Source organism: Symphalangus syndactylus, chromosome 4 (genome assembly GCF_028878055.3).
Source record: "Symphalangus syndactylus isolate Jambi chromosome 4, NHGRI_mSymSyn1-v2.1_pri, whole genome shotgun sequence".
Lineage (NCBI taxonomy): Eukaryota > Metazoa > Chordata > Mammalia > Primates > Hylobatidae > Symphalangus > Symphalangus syndactylus.
Window position 1 is genome coordinate 22,128,172 of NC_072426.2, and position 11,148 is coordinate 22,139,319.

An 11,148-nucleotide genomic window follows, 5' to 3' on the forward strand; every position below is an offset into this window, starting at 1 on the left:
CAACAACGATGATGATGTATTTGATTGAATCTATACCCACAAACTTTGGAGTGCCAGAAATACCATACTTCTGTGTTTATCTAAAAGTAAATTCTATCTCAGTGTTTCCATCCTTCCAGACAAATGGGAAATCCATCCTACTAACTATTGAGCCTCCACACTGATAGCTATTGGATTAAATGTTCCTGGATTTTCCAGTGGTAGAGTATTAGCATGCCCCCTTTGTTAATTGATGGCTGGTTATTGCTAAGCCTTTCTTTGTTCCAGTTTAAATTCTCCCCTCACATCTGGCATCTCTGCCCCCACCACCTCCAAACATGGTATTGTATGATGAGACTTGGAGCTTCCCTGGGGCACAATGCAGTAGTTCCCCCTATGACATACTATTCCTGGGACCCTACCAGAGAGTGGAGAGAGGGTCCCCACTGTTCATGGGTTCTGAAATAATCCCTTCTCTTTCCTTTTGTCCAAAATTCATTTCTTATTCTCTCTTCCTCTCCCAGGAACATCTTTTCAATAAGTTTAGGTATTAAAGTCTAGGAGAGACTTCAAGCAGTTTATGCTTTAGGCCTTCAGAAGAAGACCTTAGATGCAAGAAAATAGCATGAGTTTTAGTTAGGGTATTAGGCTAAGTAACTGTGTCAAGAGATGCAAAAGTAAGATGACTCAAAAAGCAGCCAGTCGCTGAGCCAGTCAGCATGGCTGAGACATCTCTGCTCCACGTGGTCCTGCAGGGATGCAGGGCTCCTTCCACCTTCTAGTTCTGCCATGTCCCCATCTTCATGGCCAAAGCTGTGTCACCTTCATGTTTGTGGCACAGCCTGCAGAAAGGGCAAACTTGTCTTTAACGAGATGATCTAGAAGCTGTTGTGTCACTTTTATTCTTGAACGGTTGACTGAACTAGTTCACAAGGCCACACCTAGCTCAAAAGAAATACAGTATTGGAGGAAATTCTAGTACTAAGGAGTACTTATTGGGGGACAATTAGGGCAATCTTAAAAGATAAGGGGAAGTATAAGGAAAATAAATCATAAGTTAACATTTTAACAAATTACTCTATTATTTGCATCAACAGCATTATCATTCCCCTCCCATTATTGAGAGCCAGTTATGTGCATGTCTCTGTGTCAGATTTACTTGCATTAACTCTAGTCCTTTACAATAATTCTGCAAGGAAATTATAGCCCTCGTGTTATTTTGGGGACTCTGTGGTGGCTTTTTATTGTGTACATTTAGAGAAGCAAAATTACATCTTTATATGATTTGGGATTAGGGTTGGCCACAGGAGAAATTTGGATGAGATTTGGAAGACAGAAGCGAAGCAGCCATCTCCACACCAGGCTTGGTGGCAGCTTGCACACATTGTCACTGATCTGCTGGCTCCCTTGTGGGCACGGGTGGCATTCAGGCTCCCAGCTCCTCCATCTCCCACTGGATTTTCTGCTTCAGTTTCTCTGAAGCCTGAGCCAGGCATGTGTGCAGCACCATGGCTAAGGGCACTGGCTTCTCCCACAGGTCACTCGTGCCGCCAAGGTTGGAGGTGGTTTGTCCTTGTGTATTCCAGTTTGTCCTCATGAGTTCCATTTGTCTGCATGGGTTCTAGTTTGTCCTTACTCTCCCCCATTTCCTGTGCAGCTTTCCTTCCTGCCAGCCTGGCTGATCTATAGTGGCTTAGGTCCAACGTCAGAAGCAGAGGCAACAGCCTTACATAGACTTCACACATCCCACTATTGTGTAAGATCTAAATCCCGTAATAAATCCCTTATCCTACAGCACTCATGGTAGCCTGCTTCTCTGATCATATCCTGACTGATAGAGACATTTTCGTTGCAAGTAATAAGAAACCACCTTCACATAGCCTAAGCCTAGAAAGGGTAATTATTTTAAGGATGTGGGAGTGTCTCATGGAATCCAAGTGTGGAAAGGCAGTTCGGTCACAGGGAGGGGAAGATCTTCCATATTAAAACAACAACAACACAAAAACACTTACTTTATCCCATATTCCATTCTCTAGTCTCTACCCCATTTATGGGCTCCCTTTCAAATGCAATGATGGTCACACCCTCCTGCATTCCCTCACTTCCAGGACTCCTGAAACCCTCTGAAACCGAGTTCTAGCCCATAATGCCACCAAATTAGATTGTCAAGAGCAACGTATGTCTTCACACTCTCAATGTACCTGAACCTCAGCACTGCTGACGACTGACTGTCTGGCTGGACACTGTGACTCACCACCCAGATCCCCCTTAGGTGAGGGGCTGTTGCCCCAGTGACTGAGGATAAGGAGGGCTGTGCGCCTGTTTAGGGATGACCCCAGCCGCAGACATCCCCTCAGCCAAGAGCACGCTTCCTCTCAGGCAGCCTACATCCAATATGACTGCGTGTGGGAGGGTAAAGGTCTGGCCACCCCAGCTAATCTCTGAACAGCCATTCTAGCTCCAGACAACCTGTAGATGGGCCAAGGTGCCTTTAGTTCTGCATCGCAGCTCAACTTCTCTTTCTACCCACGCCTGTCTTCTTTCCTTCCTTTCCATGATGTTGAACCCAAAGACACCCCTGAATAAGGATCCTGGGACACCAAACTTGTCTCAGAGTCTGCTTCCTGAGGAAGCCAGCCCGGACACCTTCCTCTTCCAGTGCTGCTCCTTTGGTGTCTGTGACTCCACTTTCTTTTGGTCCTTCTCCTGCTTCTCTGTCCAGTCCATATCTGTTTCTTTGCAGGCCTTCACTCTTCTCTCCGCCTTTTCTAAATGGGAGTTTCTCATTTCTCTACCCAGGCAAATTTATCTGCTCCTATGTTTTCAAATGGCATCTCTATGTTGATGACCCCTCAACTTATGTATTTAGCTAAGACTTCTCTTTAGGCTTCTGCTCTCTTATGTCCAATATCCAATTTCCTTCCTGACAACTGCACTTTGCTAACTTATAAACATCTCAAAATTGATGTTTCCAAAACTAGACAATGTTCTTTCCTCTGAAGTTTGTTTCTCCCTCTAGAATTGTCCAATTCAGTCAACTGTATCCATCTAATGGTTCAGTCAGACACTTGGCTCCATCTATGGTCCTCCCTGTCTTTTATCCCCTACGTATCATTCAGCATGTACTGTCACTCATGTCTAGTCATAGCCATGCAGCTGGTACAAAGGGTCTGGGATTTCTTTAGGCTTCCTGCTTCCTGACTCCACTATAAAAACAGTATGGGAAGATCTGTCTGCAGGCAGGCAGATGTTGAACAATTAGTCATGCATACAGCCTAGGTCAACTCCCAAAGCGCCCTTTGTGGGCTGCTTAGTTTCTAACAAAGGCACAGAGAGATGCAACGGATCTGAGGATCCTGAATGCTTTCTTATCATTTTGATAAAGCTATATAGGATCTTTATTCTAGGGCATTGTCTAGGAATTGTTGCCATTAATCACTTTCATTAACTGAATATATCCCTATATGTGTGCACTTTGTATTGATATAAATAGTGTACATTCCTGTTGATGGGGGCAGGTGTTGCTTTGCTTTGTCCGCAGTTCTTAGTCCCTGGCAATCAAGAATAGGAAAATATTACAGATTTGCAACAAGAAAGCAAGAAAACAAAGTAGAGTGCAAACCTTTTCTATAAAGAACATAGTCAATCAAATATTTACTGAATATCCACTTCATATCAGGTACTCTGCTAAGTGCTGTGAAAGGGCTCACTGATAAATAAGGCATGGATCCTGTGATTCCGCAAAGCACAGTAAGTGAACAGTTTAATTATAAGGAGGAATTTAGTATTATGACTTTGTTTATACAAAGTAATACAGAGAAATTGTATATTGGAATTGTTTCTAAACAATGCTTTGCAAACAATTATAAGAGTAAGGACTGAGAAGTATTAAAAGATCCTTCAATTGTTTTGAGTCCAGTGGAATATGTATCTAGGCCTCATCAGCACCTCATCAGCACCTCAGCTATTCATTTCCACGGTAATTGAAAAGTCTAAGGGAGTAATACCATTAATACTTATCAGGGGAATTAGAATAATAATAGCATATGCTGAGGCTAACTATGTTTCAGGTACAGGCAATGCGCTTTGCTCATGTTACATCACTTAAATCTCACAACAACCCTATAAAGGAGCAACTATTCCAGAGGCTCAGAGAGCATAGACGGTCTCACATCCTGTAAGTGGTAAGAGCTGGGACTTGAACCAAGGTCTCAGCTTCTAACCAGTAAGTGAGATACCAAAGTCAGGATAGGAACTTCCCTCATCCCTTAGTAGCCCCTTCTGAGAAGAAAGAATGAAGAAAGACAGTGGAATTATATGGAGGAACAGGTTGGCTGGGGACAGAGGCAGCAGCATAAATTCTCTCAGGTAGATTCCTCCAACAAACTTAAGGGGAGAAAGAAGACTTTGTAGGTGGCTGTTTATACACAGATTGCTAGAAGGTCAACTTCTCATTTGAAAGCACTCCTGGATATAGGGCTGGAGTAATGTGGTGAAAACTGGGCGAAGAGTGGGTATAGAGAAGGAAGATGGGGAATACAGAAATGGAGTAAGAGCAAGTAATAAACGTGCTACTGATTATGATTCCCACATCTGGCTGCATGTGTGAATTACCTCCGGAACTTTTTTTTTTTTTTTGAGATGGAGTTTCACTCATTGCCCAGGCTAGAGTGCAATGGCACGATCTTGGCTCACCGCAGCTTCTGCCTCCCGGGTTCAAGCGATTCTCCTGCCTCAGCCTCCCGAGTAGCTGGGATGACAGGCATGTGCCACCACACCCGGCTAATTTTGTATTTTTAGTAGAGATGGGGTTTCACCACTTTGGCCAGGCTGGTCTCGAACTCCTGACCTCATGTGATCCACCCGCCTCAGCCTCCCAACGTGCTAGAATTACAGGAGGTGAGCCGCCGTGCCCAGCTTACCTGCTGAGTTTCTTTTTTTGAGACAGAGTCTTGCTCAGTCGCCCAGGCTGGAGTGAAGTGGCTCGATCTCCACTCACTGCAACCTCCACCTCCTGGGTTCATGCCATTCTCCTGCCTCAGCCTCCCCAGTAGCTGGGACTGCAGGCACCCGCCACCATGCCCAGCTAATTTTTTTGTATTTTTTAAGTAGAGACGGGGTTTCACCGTGTTAGCCAGGATGGTCGCAATCTCCTGACCTCGTGATCCGCCCGCCTTGGACTCCCAAAGTGCTGGGATTACATGAACTTTTAAAAAGATAAGGACCCCTAGTACTTAGCACATTTGACACTTGGAGCAGATAAACACTTTTTTTCCTCTATGTGACAAAATTATTTAATAGTAATTATGCAATCATCAGTAACCACTAAATATATTATATAAAGACATATAAATGTTGTATCTAATGTGTGTTGTGTTATACACCATGTACATATAATAAAAACAATATAAGTAATGTTATATATGAAATAACATTTCCTTAACTCATTTTTAGTTTATAAATAATTAAAATAAAAATGAGAGAACAACTTTTATGTAGAAATATTATTTGATAAAATAGTTCATGTATGAAATAAAATTCATTCTTTCCAAAATATAACATACCTCATAATTTATGCCTTATTTTGTGATTTTAAATTTGAAACACAAATAAAACCTCCAGATAATTACACAGAATAACAGAATTGAAGTAACTCAAGTTCTGTTTCTTAGTCTGTAATAAGACTGAGACTATTACCATGTGTTATTCTTGTTTATTTAGAATCTACTGTTTGAATGCAAGAAAATGTTGTACCACAGATGTTGAGGACACAAATTAAACCTAAAGCAAACTCAAACTCCCAACCATTAAAAACCTTCTCTTCAAATGAACATGTTTAGGTGAGACCATGTGTCTGACTGTATATATTAAACACATGTAATACTGGAATTTCCTCAAATTAATTCCATGTTAAATAGGATGTTTATGAAAGGATAAGTAATAATGATGTGCAATTTAAAACTTACATACGTATTACTTAAACTCAACAGTAGCAGCTTAGAATGTAGACTCCCCACAAAAAAAAAAAAAAAAAAAAATTTCAGAGCTGCGTGTGGTGGCTCCGGCCTGTAATCCTAGTGCTTTGGGAGGCCAAGGCAGGAGGATCTTTTGAGCCCAGGAGAATGAGACCAGCCTGGGTAACATAGAGGGATCCCATCTCTACAAAAAAAATAGAAAAATTAGGCAGGGGTGGTGGTGCGTGCCTGTAGTCCCATCTACACTACTCAGGAGTCTGAATTGGGAGGATCACTTGAGTCCAGGAGATGGAGGCTGCAGTGAGCCGTAATCATACCAATGCACTCCAGCCTGGGTGACAGAGAGTTACTGTCTCAAAGAAAAAAAAAACACAATTTTCGGCAGGGGAAGGGAGAGGTATTTCATCACTGATACCATTTAGAACTGCTAGCACGTAGTGGTAATAAAAAGCAGACTGACTTCAATTGGTTCTATGATTGTTCTTTAAATTCTCCAAGAATGCACCCACTTATTGCCTGCACCTGTCTGTACTGCTCCCATCACATCTGCCCTTGGCATGTCACTGCCTGGATCCCATCTCAAACCAAAATATTAAGAATCTTCTCGGGGGTGAGGCCCAGGAGTCTATTTTCATGAAAAACTCTTGCATGTGATTCTAATGATCAGCCAGTTTTGGGAGCTGCTGATATGGGAACAACAGGGACACAAATAGCTATGATTCAAAGTCAAGAAAGGAGGCCGGGATATCCAAGGAGCTGCTCAACTCTTCAAACCCATTCTTAGTTGTAATCGCTGGTAGATGGACTGCCATTGAAGACAACGTTGTAATCATTGGTGGATGGACTATCACCGAAAACAACCCTGTTAAAGGAAACTCCAAGGGCAACTATAGGAAGTTCTCCTATTGTGTCATGAAAAATACTTAGCATGTAGATATTTCCATGTTAAAACAAGAAAACATGCCTTTTTATTTAGTAATAAATTAGGAAAGTGTTTTTTAACTTCACTTCTCTGCAATTTAAAAAAACTCTTATCAATGAGTCTTCATCCTTATTGATTCCTCTGCTCCATCTTCAAACCATTTCAGAAAAGTCTATCCTCAAAAAAGGCAGAATTTTAAAACAAACGCAAAACTTAGATGCTATTCCTTTGCCCTTTAATGGGCTTTCCGCCTCACTCAGACTAAAGACCAACTCTGGCTATAGCTACAAAACCTTATGCCAAGTGGCCTCCCCTCCATCCTGCCACCACCACCTCTCTCAGTGTGACTCCTCACTCAGTGTCTTCCAGCCACATTGGCCTCTTGCTGTTCCTCAAACTCATTGGGCACTCCCACCTCAGGGGCTTTGCACTGTCTGTTGCCTCTGCCTGGAGCACTCTTCCCTCAGGAATTCACAAGGCTTCCTCCCTTACCTCCTTCAAGTCTGTGTCCAAATCTCTCACCTGATATAAAAGAGCATTATTTTTCTTCATTTCCCCAAACACCATCTAACATATCATACATTAATATTTTACTTGTTTATTTATTTTATTTCCTCTACTACATTTTTGAGGGCAGGATTTTTGTTATGTTTAGATGTTTAATCTTTTTTGTTTGTTTTTTGGTTTGGTTTCTTTTTTTTTCTTTATTGAGGCGACATCTTGCTCTGTCACCCAGGCCGGAGTGCAGTGGTGCAATTTCAGCTCACTGCAGCCTGGACCTCCCGGGCTCAAGTGATCCTCCCAACTCAGCCTCCCGAGTAGCTAGGACTACAGGCATTTACCACCACACTCAGCTTATGTTTAGCGTTATATTTCTAGAACCTATCTTCTGCCTTGCCTGTAGTTGACACTTAACAAATATTTGTTGAACAAATAAATAAATCAAAATGCAGACGACCAAAAATCAAATAATAAAGAAATAATAATAATAATAAATGACTTACAAAAAATGTCTTTTTCTCCAAACCTTCTAAGTCATACTCCTAAAGATAACCACTTGTAACTTTCTAAGCTATGTCTTCTGCTAGTTGTCCTGAGATCTCTAAATGACATACTTCTACTTACATTTCTTGATTTATCAGCTGCCAGCATTATCTAACGATGCCCTGCTATGATAGAGCTGAATGTGACACACTTGCACCTCCACTTTCCTCATCTTTCCAATGTAATCACTATGACTATTTTTAGTTGCTTTGATTTTATTTGTACCTTAGTTATATTATCCGTGTTTATTTTCATGTCTTTGAGACAGTGTCTATTGTCTCCTCAGTTTCTGAGATGAGGATATCAGCCCCTCTGTCTTTCCTTCCACCCGTCTCCTTCCTGGCCACCTCCCAGTTTTCATTGTCTTTCCTGAGCCATTCGTTTATATCATGGCATGTGACTAGGATTTCAATTCTCATCACTGAAGTCTTCAAAAAGATCTCTAGGAGTCTGTGGCTGTTCCTAACAGACATTTCACTTGCCCCGTATCTCCATTTTAAATTTGGAAAAGAAGCAGTGTAGAGCAAGATTTGAAATGTTGTCTGGAGCATCTGGAGGGCAAAAAATTCTCGGAAGCTTGCCAGGGCAGCCTTCTGTAGGGGAGGCTCTGGCTTCCGGCTGGCCTCAGCTGTACATGCTTTGACACCTGACTCTTGCTGTCCATCTAGGGAGGTGAACCACTCAGGGGAGAACTCAGGTTAACCAAATTTCCAAGACTCATGTACCAGTGCATGTCTTCCCAATCAGAAATAAAATAGTGATGCCAACAGGAAAGTGCACATTGGCAAGCTGAACATTTCCTCTCCCAGTAGACAGATGCATGTGAGAAACTGAATTATAATCAAAGGTAGCTTGGTGAGCATAGAGTCAAAGCAGGGGGTTAGATAAAATGGATGTTAAACCTCCATAGACACAGGTAGTGATCAATTCACTCTTGAGGGAAGAAAAAGTGTTGCCAGTGTGACCACAGTCCCTCAAGTTCTGTTGCCTGTGACCTCCTCTGCTGCTCTTTGTTTCTTCCTTTTTGTGTCTGCATCACCGATCAATCCCCTTTGGACCAACATATATTTTACATTTTTCTGTCGTTCTCATTACAGTCAAGTCTACTGTTCTGCGAGCCATGCTCTTTAAGGTAAGCTAGCACATATCTATATTCAAATAATCATCTGAGAGCCTTCTTATTTCCCTCACTCCCAAATTCACAGCCAATCATATTACTATTGCCTTCAGGTAAGAATATAATGTCTATTTTCTATTGATCGAAGGCATCCTGAAAATTCAGTGTCTCATAAATACAGCAAGCTTAGCATCGTATTTCTGTAGTAAGCACATTTCTAAAATGGATGGAGGCATTTCTGTGACAGCCAGAAGACTGGTTGGATGTCAGACCAGGTTCATGCTGGGCCTTAACATGTTTATAGCTGCTGTGACTTAAATGATATACCACCAGATGGTCTATCAGACCTTAAGGGGAACTGAACGAGGAATATTACAGTTAATCAACTGTGTACAGGGCTTAGGAGTTTTTTTAGTTGTTTACCATTGTATAGGACTGTATAATAGTATAGCTTATGATACAGAAAAATGGAAGAAAGGGAGGAATTAGATAAAGCTAAAGTGAGACATTTATTCATTTATTGAACATTTAATTAGTATTTATTGAGCATCTACTATTTGCTGGGTATTGTATTACATCCTGGGGACATAGTACGGTAATGAATAAGGCAGATTACAATATCTGAACCAAAGTATTCATGGGGCTCACAATCCAGAGAGTAAGATAAACTTAAATAATAAAATTAAAGACACAAATAATTCAGTAATTATAACTGTAAAAAACGGCTATGAAAGAGAAGAACAGGGTATTATGAAAACATAGAACAGGAAGGACTGATCTAATCTGGGACAGGTAGAGTAGGTTGGAGATGACATTCCTAAGGATGTAAGATGAGACCTGGAAGATGTGCACATGTTAACTCAGCAAGAGTTTGGGAAGAGCATTTCATGTACAGGGGACAGCATGGGCAAAGACTAAGAGGCAGGCAGGAGCACAGCATATGAAAGACCTGCAAGGCAAGCATTAGCAAAGGGTATACATCAAGAGACTGAGATGGATAATATGAGCACTGGAAAGCAAATCATAATATTTCTAGCTGGCAACAATTATACCACTTCTGGGTGGAGGAATTATTGTTTAGTTCATATAGGTAGAATTCAGTTACCTGTTCAATAGGGAAAAACTTAATATTATAGTCCATGAATTGGTATAACTTTTATGTAAACTAATAATTCTGACAACTGGAAATTCACCTATTCCATCCCATACAGTTTTAATAACTTTGGAATAAATACTTCTCCCGGAAACAAGAGTGCCTAAAATGTTTTTGGCGAATGAACATCATTTAGAGAATTTGGTCATCCTTGTTAAGAAGTGCTTTCTTCCCTTTTCTATCTATGCCCTTTGGAGTTCTTCCCAGTTATCAGGGCCATCCTTGACAGTCAAGTCCACCTTTGAAGGATGTGTGTCATTTTTAAAGGTCTTTTGCTGAAAGATTAAAAGATCAAGGGAAACAAAGCTGCTTGTATTCCTAAACCACTGGTGGTCTCACAGGATTTTCTCTCCTTCATTTTTTGTTATCAAAGCATCTTCCCAAATTCATCATGTTATCCAACACACCCATGTACTTTTTGCTCCAATTCTTCTTGTGTCAAATCTCCCTACGTGGACCCATGCAATAGTTCCAATTTTAATTTTTATTCTTTTTATCTTTCCACAAGACTAGATGTCTTGTTTGTGCAATTGTGTCTAGTTGTGTCTGTATGTATATTCTTGAGATGTGAGGGTATGTAATTATGTGCAAATACAAAACCATTTATGTAGGTAGATGTCCATACATGCATAAACAAATAGATAGGTGTGTGTCTTGTGATTAAGCACTGTAGGCCTGCACTGTTCAGTATGGGTAGCCACTAGCCACATTTGCCTGTTTAAATTAGCTAAAATCAACAAAATGTGAAAATGCAGTAGCTCTGTTGTACTAGCCACATTCTGAGGGCTCCAGTGGTGGACCTGTCCACTGAGCGCATTCATGCAACTCACATAAAGGCATGACCCTGCTGTCCTGTCCAGGGGGTGGTTAGAGTTCAGTAGCACGGCCTACACAGCAGGTTTAGTCTTTACATTTCGCAATCTCAAGAACATGTAAATGAATCCAAACACTTAGTCCT